This window comes from Scyliorhinus torazame, chromosome 8 (assembly GCF_047496885.1).
Source record: "Scyliorhinus torazame isolate Kashiwa2021f chromosome 8, sScyTor2.1, whole genome shotgun sequence".
NCBI lineage: Eukaryota > Metazoa > Chordata > Chondrichthyes > Carcharhiniformes > Scyliorhinidae > Scyliorhinus > Scyliorhinus torazame.
Genome location: NC_092714.1, coordinates 162925009 through 162937032, shown reverse-complemented (window position 1 = coordinate 162937032; position 12024 = coordinate 162925009). Strand labels below are relative to the sequence as shown.

The 12024-nt window shown below is 47.8% G+C and overlaps 1 protein-coding gene across 1 annotated transcript in view; it reads right to left on the bottom strand.

Annotated features, from left to right (window-relative positions):
• Nucleotides 1-12024, bottom strand: part of LOC140428891 (synaptonemal complex protein 2-like) — a 573438-nt gene that overhangs the window by 167558 nt on the left and 393856 nt on the right. The gene's annotated exons all lie outside the window — the stretch shown is intronic.

The following is a 12024-nucleotide window of genomic DNA, read 5'->3' as shown; positions in this document are numbered from 1 at the left end:
CACCCAGGTCCCGCTGCACACTCCCCTCTCCCAATTTACAACCATTCAGGTAGTAATCTGCCTTCCTGATTTTGCTTCCAAAGTGAATAACCTCACACTTATCCAAATTATACTGCATCTGCCATTGATTTGCCCACTCGCCCAACCAGTCCAGATTTTGCTGTAGGATCCCTGCAACTTCGTCACAATTCACCCTCCCACCTAATTTGGTATCATATGCAAGCTTTGAGATGTTACATTTTGTTCCCTCATCCAAATCATTAATATATATTGTGAATAGCTGGGATCCCAGCACCGATCCCTGTGGTACCCCACTAGTTACTGCCTGCCAATTTGAAAAGGACCCATTAATCCCCACTCATTGTTTCCTCTCTGCCAACCAGTTTTCTGTTCATCTCAATACATTTCCCCCAATCCCATGCGCTTTAATTTTACACAATAATCTCTTATGCGAGACTTTGTCAAATGCCTTCTGAAAGTCCAAATATACCACATCGACTGGCTCCCCCTTGTCAACTGTACTGGTTACCTCTTCAAAGAATTCCACCAGATTTGTCAAGCATGATTTTCTCTTCATAAATCCATGCTGACTCTGACTGATCCTGCCACTGCTTTCTCAATGTTCCGCTATAAAGTCCTTGATAATGGATTCAAGCATTTTCCCCACTACCGCGTATGTTAGGGTGACTGGTCTATAATTCCCTGCTTTCTCTCTACCTCCCTTTTTAAATGTCGGAGTGACGTGAGCTACCCTTCAATCTGCAGGGACAGTTCCAGAGTCTATAGAATCCTGGAAGATGCCCACCAATGCATCCACTATCTCCAGAGCCACCTCCTTAAGCACTCTGGGATACAGATTCTCAGGCCCTGGGGTTTTATCCACCTTCAATCCCATCAATTTTCCCAGCACCTTCTCTAATGTTGATCTCTCTCAGTTCTTCCCTCTCACTAAACTTTTCATTCTCTAACATTTCTGGGTTCTGATTTGTGTCCTCATTTGTGAAGACAGAACTAAAGTATGTATTCAATTGCTCAGCCATTTCTTTGTCCCTTATTATGCATTCCCAGTTTCTGTCTGTAGGGGGCCTACCAATCTCTTTCTCTACATATATCTATAGAAACTCTTAGTGTCAATCTTTATTTTCCCTGCAAGCTTCCTTTTGTACTATACTTTCTCCTTCTTATTCAATCCCTTCATCCTTATTTGCTGAATTCTAAACTGCTCTCAATCCTCAGACCTACTATTTTTCTTGGCCAATTTGTATGCTTCTTCCTTGTATCGGATACTATTTCTAATTTCCTTTGTAAGCCATGGATTGTCCCTCTTAACCCGTTTGCTTTTGTGCCAGACAGGAATGAACAGTTGCTGTAGTTCTCCCACGCGTTCCTTGAATGTTTCCCATTGTCTATCCACTGTCATTCCTTTAAGTACCTCTCCTCAATCTATCAAGGCCAACTCACGGGGCCATGCGGGGCTGAAATGCAGGTCAGGGCCACCATGTAACCCATTTGGCCTGAGTGGGCACAGGAATACTCACCATGCTAACATGCCCTTTACCACCTGCAGACAATTGATTTCGGAGTCCAGCCAGGAATAGTTGCCATCTGCTTGGCTATAACGAATCTTGCGGATGCACTAAGGCTGAATGAGCAGGAGCTGCTAGGGGGGGACCCTGCAGAACAGGAGCCTGCCCTGGAGGAACAAGAGCAAGACGGCGAGACTGGAGAGTCGACCGCCCAACAGTTCAAGGAGGAGGTGGGAAGGAGGCGCAGCATCAGGCCTCGTGCATATCGGCAGCGCCTGACATTCAATGACCTGTCGAATTGAGTGTCACCGTCGAACACGGCTGAGCAGAGACCGTGTGACATCTCTGCCGGATTATGGCTCACCTGGAACCACGGGATTTGGGGGAGGATACCTGCTCCCAGTAGCCGTCAAGTTGACAGTCGCTCTGAACTTTTACTCCATGGGGTCCTTCCAGTCGTTGAATGGGGACCTGTCTGGGATATCGCAGACGCCTGTGCACAGGTGCATTGGTGCCGTCATGGTTGCTCTATATGCCCGGGCGGCACAATGTATCAACTTCAATGTGGACCTAGCTCACCAGATCGCCCGGGCAACGGAATCCTCCGCCATTGCTGGCATGCCCCTGGTCCAGGGGGTGATCGCTGGGATACATGTCGCCTCACAAGCACCGGCGCAGGAGGGGGTGTCAGTCATCGACTGGATGGGCTCCCACTCCATAAATGTACAGTTGGTGTGTGACCACAGGCTGCACATCGTGCATGTCCAGGCAGAGGGCACAATGCATGCGTCCTGAGGAGCGACATGCTGGAGGAGGAGAAGAAGGTGGAAGGACGCTATGCCTCGTCCGAAGAGGAGGATGCAGATGAGGGCAAGGATGAGCAGGACATTGAGCCCAAGCAAGCACAGGAGGCCTCACGACATGTGCGCCTTGGCTGTCACAGATGGGGCAACCTGATCGCCACCAGGTTCGCTGACTAGGGTGCATCCCGTTCTACCCCCACATACTCCTCAACATCCCAACGGCCACACACACTTTACCCCCGTTCCCCCTTCTGCACTCCATCCCCTCACCCCCCTTCGAACATTCCACCAACTTCACCACAGGGTGTTGACCCTGTGTTGGCAGTATCAGCGAGTCTGGTCCGTGGGATGGAGGATGTAGAAGGCCCACAGTGCGATGAGCTCTGGTGTTGCACATCGTTTGACAGAGTCTGACTCCTGCCACATTGTCACGGTCCACCCAGGTGTGCTGGGCATTCCATCATACGGACCCAGACCTACATGGGAGGGGTTGGTCCTGGGAGTGGTGAGCTATGATGGGTCACTCATCAGGCAGGGCCGTACAACATGGTGCCGAGTTCTGAACACCGCTGAACATGTGTTTATTTGTGACAGCGCTATGTACAATAATTGTGCCCTAGCCCCGAACGCTATAATGTGTGCTGCACTGATGCCAACTAAACTAGTGCCTATCTTTCTGATCTTACAAGTCCTAATTCTCCATCTAGGTGGGTTCCCAGACAGTACATCAGACGCGGATACAACCTGCTGTGTTTCTCGCCCTGTGACCTGGGTCCTCTTTGGTGGCCGTCCTCTGGAGTGATCGGGCCTGGATGGGTCGAGCAGTTTTCCAGGTGTCACAGGTGGTTTTCCAGCAGCCTGTTCTGCCCGCTACCCATCGGATGAGCCAGGGACAGGTGGGGGGATTCCACCTGTGCTGCCCATCAGCCACCACCCATACACTGTGCCCCAGGAATTGGACATTCTGACCCATGGCCATGACCCTCGCACCCAAGTCTTTTACTGCAAACATCACCTGTGGGGTGTTGGCCTGGGTGGCACACATTTGCCGCAGCACCTCCTGCTCCTAAAGCGATTGGACATCTCCAACTGCACCTGCAGGCACTGGATGGTTGCTGACACCCCCTCATGTAATCCCGAGCTCTGCGTCTACATCTCCAACATAGATGGGACAGCTCTTTCCAGAAGTGCTAGAACTGTCTGGGCGCGAGCGATGCCCTGGGGATGGGTCGCCATCTGACTGTCCATCCCCTCAGGGGATCCTCCCTCCACCTGATACCACAGCATGTGTGTCATGCGCACCAGAGAATGCCCCAGGAGCCTCTTCACTCCAGTGCCCAACCGAGGTGAGTGTCTCTGGGGTGGCGACAGCAATGGCGAGAACTCGGTGTCATCCCCAGGCTGGTGCTCCGGGGTGTTGCGGGGTTGCGGTTAGGGGTGAGGGCCCTGGACAGTACCATCTCGTCCCCAGGTGAGTCGCAAATTTGCTGCAGGGGCCGAAGGAACCCAGACAGTCCCGCCTCGTCAGGAGGTGACCCTGCAAGACACAAGACAGGACACATGGTCAGATTGCAAGTAGATATGGTGTAGGGATGAAAGGTAACTCACCTGCCAAAGGGCCATCACAACGCATTCTGGGCTCACTTGGCACTTGGTTGTCCCATGCCGACCTCTACCTCTGCGATTGCCCGCTCTCCCACCCTGTCGAACAGGTCCATCACCCACAGCTTGCGACGATGAAGAGCCGCAGATCCAGCTGGCCCCCACCGGTCTTCTCCTGCTCCAGGCGGTTGTGGGCTACTTCACCATATCTACTTCTCCTGGGAAGGGGGGGGGGGAGGGGGGCGATAATATACAGTTTGAGGCACTTGGGCGCAGGCAGCTAGCAGTCCATGGGCAGGCGGTATAGGTGTTGGCATGTGGTGTAGGGCAGGTTGCAAGTGGACTGCCGGCCGATGCATTTTTGTCGCCATCGGGGGGGCAAGGGGGGTTACGGAAGTGTGGAACGGGTGTGGTGCCAGGGCAGTGGTTACTCACCCTGGCTGGCATGTACGATTGCCCATCCTCACTCAGCACTGCCTACCAGTCCACCCTGAATCGATTTGCAGCTTCTTTCGGCACTGCTGTCCGGACCTCATGTTGGGGCTCATGGGCACTGCCACCTCTACCTAGACACAGTTGGTATTGGCAGGTGCCAGATTCCTTCCCAAGCCATAGAAAAAAGTGTGCTGCCTCTCCTCCATGGCATGCAGCTCAAGCTCCGTCTGCGAACCTAGGGGCCACTCTCCGGAGTGCCATCTTCTTGGCTGGAATGACACTGTGTGGGGAGAGGAGTGCTTATATGTGACTGCAGCTTGTCAGGCTCTGGAATGCCATTCCTGACCCCAATTAATGACATAACAGAGTGCATTGGAATTGCACTAATTCCACGTGGCGCGAGTGCTGAATGTCCCAGGGTAATCAGTATTTAGGAAGGACAGGCAAAAAGGAAAAGGTGGTGGAGTGGCATTGCTGGTTAAAGAGGAAATTAACACAAGAGTGAGAAAGGATATTAGCTCTGACAATGTGGAGTCTGTATAGGCAGAGTTGAGAAACACCAAGAGGCAAAGAACACTAGTGGGCGTCATATGTAGACCCCCAACTGCAGTGTTGATGTTGGGAATGGCATTAGACAGAAAATTAGAGATGCATGTGATAAGGGAATATCTGTGATTATGGGTGATTTTAATCTGCACAAAGATTGGGCATATCAAATGAGCCACAGTAACGTAGAGGAGGAACACCAGGAACAAAGAACACTACAGCACAGGAACAGGACATTCGGCACTCCAAGCCTACGCCGATCACGTGTCCTATCTAGACCAGCCGCCTGTATCCTTCTATACCCCGTCTGTTCATGTGCCTATCCAGATAAGTCTTAAAGGTCGCTAACATACCTGCCTGAACCACCTCACTTGGCAGTTCACTCCAGGCCACCACCACCTTCTGTGTAAAAAACTTCCCCCGCACACCTCCACTGAACCTTCCCCCCTCACCTTGAACTTGTGCCCTCTTGTAATTGTCATTTCCGCCCTGCGACAAAGCCTCCAGCTGTTCACCCTATCTGTACCCCGAATAATTTTATAAATTTCTATCATGTTGCACCTCAGCCTGTCTCTCTGGGGAGAACAATCCCAGTTTATTCAATCTCTCTTCATAGCTAATACCCTCCATACCAGGCAACATCCTGGTAAACCTTTTCTTTACTCTCTCCAAAGCCTCCACGTCCTTCTGGTAATGCGATCACCAGAATTGAACACAGTATTCCAAATGTGTCCGAACCAATGTATATAGGGTCTCGCATATACCTGTAACATAATTTTTGAGCTTTTATGCTCGATACCTCGTCCTATGAAGGCAAGCATGCCATATGCTTTCTTTACCACCATTGTGCTGCCACTTTTAAGGATCTGTGGACCTGCACTCCCAGATCTCTCTGTGCCTCTCTGCTCCTGATGGTACTGCCATTTATTTTATAGCTCCCACCTGAACTGGATCTCCCCAAATGCATTACATAGATTACATAGATTACATAGAACATACAGTGCAGAAGGAGGCCATTCGGCCCATCGAGTCCGCACCGACCCACATTAATCCCTCACTTCCACCTTTTCCCCGCAACCCAATAACCCCTCCCAACCCTTATGGACACTACGGGTAATTTTAGCATGGCCAATCCACCTAACCTGCACGTCTTTTGGACTGTGGGAGGAAACCGGAGCACCCGGAGAAAACCCACGCACACACGGGGAGAACGTGCAAACTCCGCACAGACAGTGACCCAGCGGGGAATCGAACCTGGGGCCCTGGCGCTGTGAAGCCACAGTGCTAATCACTTGTGCTACCGTGCTGCCCTCTGCCCAATCTTGCCATTTCTCTGCCCAATTTTGCAGCCTATCTATATCCTGCTGTATTCTCTGACAATCTTCATCACTGTCCGCAACTTCTGCAATCTTGGTATCATCCGCAAACTTGCTAATCAGATCCGCTACATTTTTTCCAAGTCAGTTTTTATATTGCAAAGAGCAGAGGTCCCAGAACTGGTCCCTGCGGAACACCACTAGTTACAGACCTTCATTCGGAAAAACACCCTTCCACTGCTACCCTCTGTCTTCTCTGGCCAAGCCAGTTCTGGATCCATGCAGCTAGTTCACCACACTGACCCAATGTGATCTAATCTTTTGCACCAGCCTGCCATGAGGGACCTTATCAAATGCTTTACTAAAGTCCATGTAGACAATATCCATAGCCTTTCCCTCATCAATCATTTTTGTCACCTCCTCAAAAAATTCAATCAAATTAGTGAGACATGACCTCCCTCGTACAAAACCATGCTGTCTGTTGCTAATAAGACCATTCACTTCCAAATGTGCATAGAACCTATCTCTGAGAATCTTTTCCAACAATTTCACTATCACTGAAGTCAAGCTCACTGACCTATAATTACCCAAATTATCCTTGCAACCCTTCTTAAATAACGGTACAATATTGGCTATCCTCCAATCCTCTGGGATCTCACCTGTGGCCAATGAGGAGACAAAGATTTCTGTCAGAGGCCCACGACTTCCTCCCTCGGAAATCTGGAATAGATGCCATCTGGCCCTGGGGATTTGTCGATCTTAATGCTTTTTAACACATATAACACTTCCTCCCTCGGAATAACGATCTGTTCTAAAGTGTTTACACATCCCTCTGAGATACCACCAATCAACGTGTCCCTCCCTTTGTGAATATCGATGCAAAATACTCATGAAAGGACCTCACCTACTGCCTCTGGTTCTACACATAATTTCCCTCCTTTGTCCTTGAGTGGGCCAACTCTTTCTCTAGCTACCCTATTGTTCCTAATATACATATAAAATGCCTCAGGATTCTCCTCAATCCTGTCTGCCAAGGACATTTTGTGACCCCCTTTTGCCCTCCTAACTCGCTACTTGAAATCTTTTCTACTTTCCTTGTGTTCCTCAAGTGCTTTTAGTTGCCTGTACCTCACAGATGCATCTTTTTTCTTTCTGACAATATTCTCAAGTTCCCAGGTCATCCATGGTTCCCGAACCCTGCCTTTCCTGCCCTTCCTTTTAACCAGCACATGCCTGTCCTGCACTCCCACCAACTGCTCCTTAAAAGACTCCCATATGCCAAATGTTGATTTACCCTCAAACAGACTCTCCCAAACAACAGCCTCCAAATCCTGCCTCATCTGGTTGTAGTTAGCCTTCCCCCAATTTAGTACTTAACCATAGGACAACACTCATCCTTTTCCATGAGTATCCGAGTGTATACAGGATGGTTTTCTTGACCAATATGTGGAGGAACCAACTCAAAATCAGGCCTTCTTATACAGCGTACTGTGTTATACGAAGGGAATCATTACCAATCTAGCTTTGCGAGACCCTTTTAGGATGAGCGACCATAACATATTTTTTTAAATAAATTTCGAGTACCCAATTCATTTTTTCCAATTAAGGGGCAATTTACCATGGCCCACCCACCTACCCTGCACATCTTTGGGTTGTGGGGGTGAAACCCACACAAACACGGGGAGAATGTGCAAACACACACGGACAATGACCCAGAGCCGAGATCAAACCTGGGACTTCGGCGCCATGCGACAGCTGTTCTAACCATTGCGCCACCGTGCTGCCCGAGTGACCATGACATGATAGAACTTTTTATCAAGGTGGAAAGTGAAGTAGTTGATTCGGTGCTGAATCAGAATAAATGAAACTGTGAAGATATGAGGCAAGAGTTGGCCTTGATAGATTGGGGAGAGTTACTAAAAGAGATGACAATGGATATGCAATGATAAACATTCAAGGAACGCATGGAGGAATTGCAACAGCTGTTTATTCCTGTCTGGCATGTCATGTGTGTCCCTTTAAGAAAGGTTTGGTCTTATCACATGTCTTGTAGCATGGCTTCAGTGATATCATTTGTGAGTGGAGCTGTCAGATGAGAGGGGGTTTACTGTTTGGGTTTCAGTTTTGTTTTGTTGCTTTGGACAGCAGAAGACAAAGCAGTGTTTCCTTGTTTCCTCTGTTTTTATTTTAAAGCTGTTCCAGTGAACTGAAAGCACATTGAGCGTGGCAAACTGCCTTGGTAACTTTAAAGATAGAATTGCTTTCCGGAAGATGTTTTGAATCCGCTGATTGGAACTGGATCAGAATCTCAGAGAAAGGGCCAGTCCCATTCAAGTGAGATTACAGTGTGCTGGGCCACGTCCTTGAAAGGGGTTTTGGTTTGTTGAATTTTGTATTGAATTAGAACAGCTGCTAAGGAGGATTCATTGAGCGTTACATACATAGATTACTGCAGCTGTTATGTGTTTTTTCATGTTTGTAATTTATAACAAATCATATATGTTAACGACATTCTTATAATAAACTTTGTTTTGATAAAAGCGCCGAGGAAGTCTGATGAATCACACCTGAAGTGAAGGCTCATGTGCTAATCCTAGCCAAATTCAACATAAACGTTATAGGTCAGGTGAGCTTAGAACATAGAACATACAGTGCAGAAGGAGGCCATTTGGCCCATCGAGTCTGCACCGACCCACTTAAGCCCTCACTGCCACCTTGTCCCCGTAACCCAATAACTCCTCCTAACCTTTTTGGTAACTAAGGGCAATTTATCATGGCCAATCCATCTAACCTGCACGTCTTTGGACTGTGGGAGGAAACCGGAGCACCCGGAGGAAACCCACGCAGACACGGGGAGAACGTGCAGACTCCACACAGACAGTGACCCAGCAGGGAATCAAACCTGGGACCCTGGCGCTGTGAAGCCACAGTGCTATCCACTTGTGCTTCCCCCAGCTTCATAATCCACTTTGGAGTTTCTAAGCCCTGGCCCATAACAAATTGATGACTCATCGGGTAAAAGTCTATCTTTCGTGATTGGGTTGGCTCAGTGAACTCAAAGACAGTGAGGGCTGAGCAGATTTGTGTTTGCTTTTCAGGTGTCGTATTCAAGTTTAAATAGGGAGAGTGTTGTGGACAATGCGCTTTCAGAGGCTCAGAAGTTTTTGGGGGTGGAGAAGGTCACGCAAAGAACCTTACAAACGGTGCCAAAAACAAGGCTTTAAGAATTGGTAAAAATATTAGTTAACATTGCTTGACAGAGTACAGAAAGGAGAAGTAATTGTGGCGGTAGCTGAGCATTTCAAATTGCCTGAGACACAGTCAGAGTCATTGGAAATGGCAAGAATTCAATTACAGATGAAACAGCTTGAACATGAAAAATAATTATAGCAGCTTGAATTCGAAATGAGGGAAAAAGAAATGGAGAGAGAGGAATGGGAGAAAGAAAAGGAGGGAGAGGAGAAAGTAAAGGAGAGGAAAGGGAAAAAGAGAAGTTGAGAGAGGAAAGGGAAAAAGAAAGAATAGCCCAAGCAGAACAAAAAGCGAGAGAAAGGGAGGTACAGATCAGAGAAAAAGAAAAGGAGAGGAAAAAGAAAAAGAGAGAGACTTTGAACTTCAGAAACTGGCCATGAAAAATGAACGTCAGTTAAAATTGGCAGAGGTAAAGAGAAAAGTACAGTCTGAGGATAATGATGAGGATAGTGAGAAAGAGCTAGCTAGAGTTTTGTAGTCAAAGACTTGGTGGGGATCTATTTAAATATGTCCAAGCATTGCCAAGGCTTGATGAGAAGGATGTAGAAGCCTTTTTCATTTCATTTGAGAAGGTGGCTAAACAAATGAAATGGCCACAGGACATGTGGATACTACTGATTCAAACAAAGCTGATAGGTAGAGAGAGTGAAGTGTTTGCATCACTATCAGAGGAGGTATCTGGGATGTATGAGGAGGTGACAAAATCCACCTTAAGTGCATATGAACCAGTGCCTAAAGTCAACCTGGTCAAACATCCATAGAACAAAGAACAATACAGCACAGGAACAGCTCTTTCGGTCCTCCAAGCCTGTACTGGCCATGATACTAACATTTGCCAAAACCCTCAGCATCTCTTTGTGCCGTATCCCTCTGTACCCATCCTATCCATGTGTTTGTTAAGATGCCTTTTGAATGCCGTTCATGTATCTGCTTCCACAACCTACCCTGGCACCACGTTCCAGGCACTCACCACCCTCTGCGTAAAAACCCTGCCTCGCACATCTTCTCTAAACTTTGCCCCATGGGCTTTAAACCTATGCCCCCTGATGACTGACCCCTCCACCCTGAAAGAGTGCTTGCCCATCCATTCTATTCATGCCCCATATAATCTTGTAGACCTCTATCAGGTGACCCCTCAACGTCCGTCCTTCTAATGAAAACAGTCCAAATCAATTCAGCCTCGCCACATAGCTAACACCCTCCAGACCAGGCAACAACCTGGTAAACCTCCTCTGCACCCTCTCCAAAGCCTCCACATCCTTCTGGTAGTGTGGTAACCAGAATTGTGCGCAATATTGACAGGCAGGGAGATCTGGGCGTGCATGTCCACCGATCACTGAAAGTGACAATGCATGTGGATAAGGCATACGGCATGCTGGCCTTCATCGGTTAGGGCATTGAGTTTAATAATTGGGAAGTCATGTAGCAGCTATACAGGACCTCAGTTAGGCTTCATTTGGAATATTGTGCACACTTCTGGTCGCCACACTACCAGAAGGATGTGGATGCTTTGGAGAGTGTACAGAAGCGGTTTACTTTGATGTTGCCTGGAATGGAGGACATTAGTTATGAGGAGAGGTTAGCTAAACTTGGTCTGTTCTCACTGCAATGAAGGAGGTTGAGACGGGACCTGATAGAGGTCTACGTGATTATGAGTGGCATGTACAGAGTGGATAGTCTGATGCTCTTTCTGAGGATAGGAGAGTAAAGTACGAGGGGACATAGGTTTAAAATGCAAGGGGACAAGTTGAGAACAGATGTGCAAGGCAAGATTTTTTTACAGAGGGTGGTAAATATATGGAACACGCTGCCCGGGGATATGGTGGGAGTAGGTACAATAGCCAATAGCGGTATTTAAGGGGCAAATAGACAAATATATGAAAAGGGTGGGAATGGGAGGATATGGACTCCGTAAGTGCATACGATTTTAGTTTAGACAGGTACCACGGTCGGCGAAGGCCTGGAGGGCCGAGGGGCCTGTTTTTGTGCTGTATTGTTCTTTGCTTTCCTGGCTGCTGGTAAGGTCTTCCAGTCCTTTGATGTCTGCTGAGTTTTGCAATCCTTGCCAATCCTGCCGCTGGGTAACTGACAGGACCGAAAGATCCCACTCTGCAGGAAGCAAAGGAAAATCTCGCCCAAGATTCCAAGGCTTTAATCAAGCAAAATAGATTGCAGACAAAGCAGTCAATAATCCAAAAATGAGGGAACAATGCAGTCGCAATTCTCCATCCGATAAACTAACATTAAGAATTAACAAGAGTTAAACATAAATTAGCAAGCAAAGTGCAACTGAACACACAAGATGCCTTTTAAATGGCAGACACAATCAAAACAGATCCTCAACATTTCCTCAGCGATCACTGAGCCAGAAAAAAGTCCTTTAAACTTGGTCTTCCTCAAGAGGGATTTCATCTCTTCTCCTTCAGAGATAACAGCCTTTCACAGACACTCTCATGTATTCTGCCCCAATGACTGGCCTTTTAACCTTATCAAATGAAGCTGAAATGTTTCAAATTATGATCGCTGTCATGATATTCAGATAAA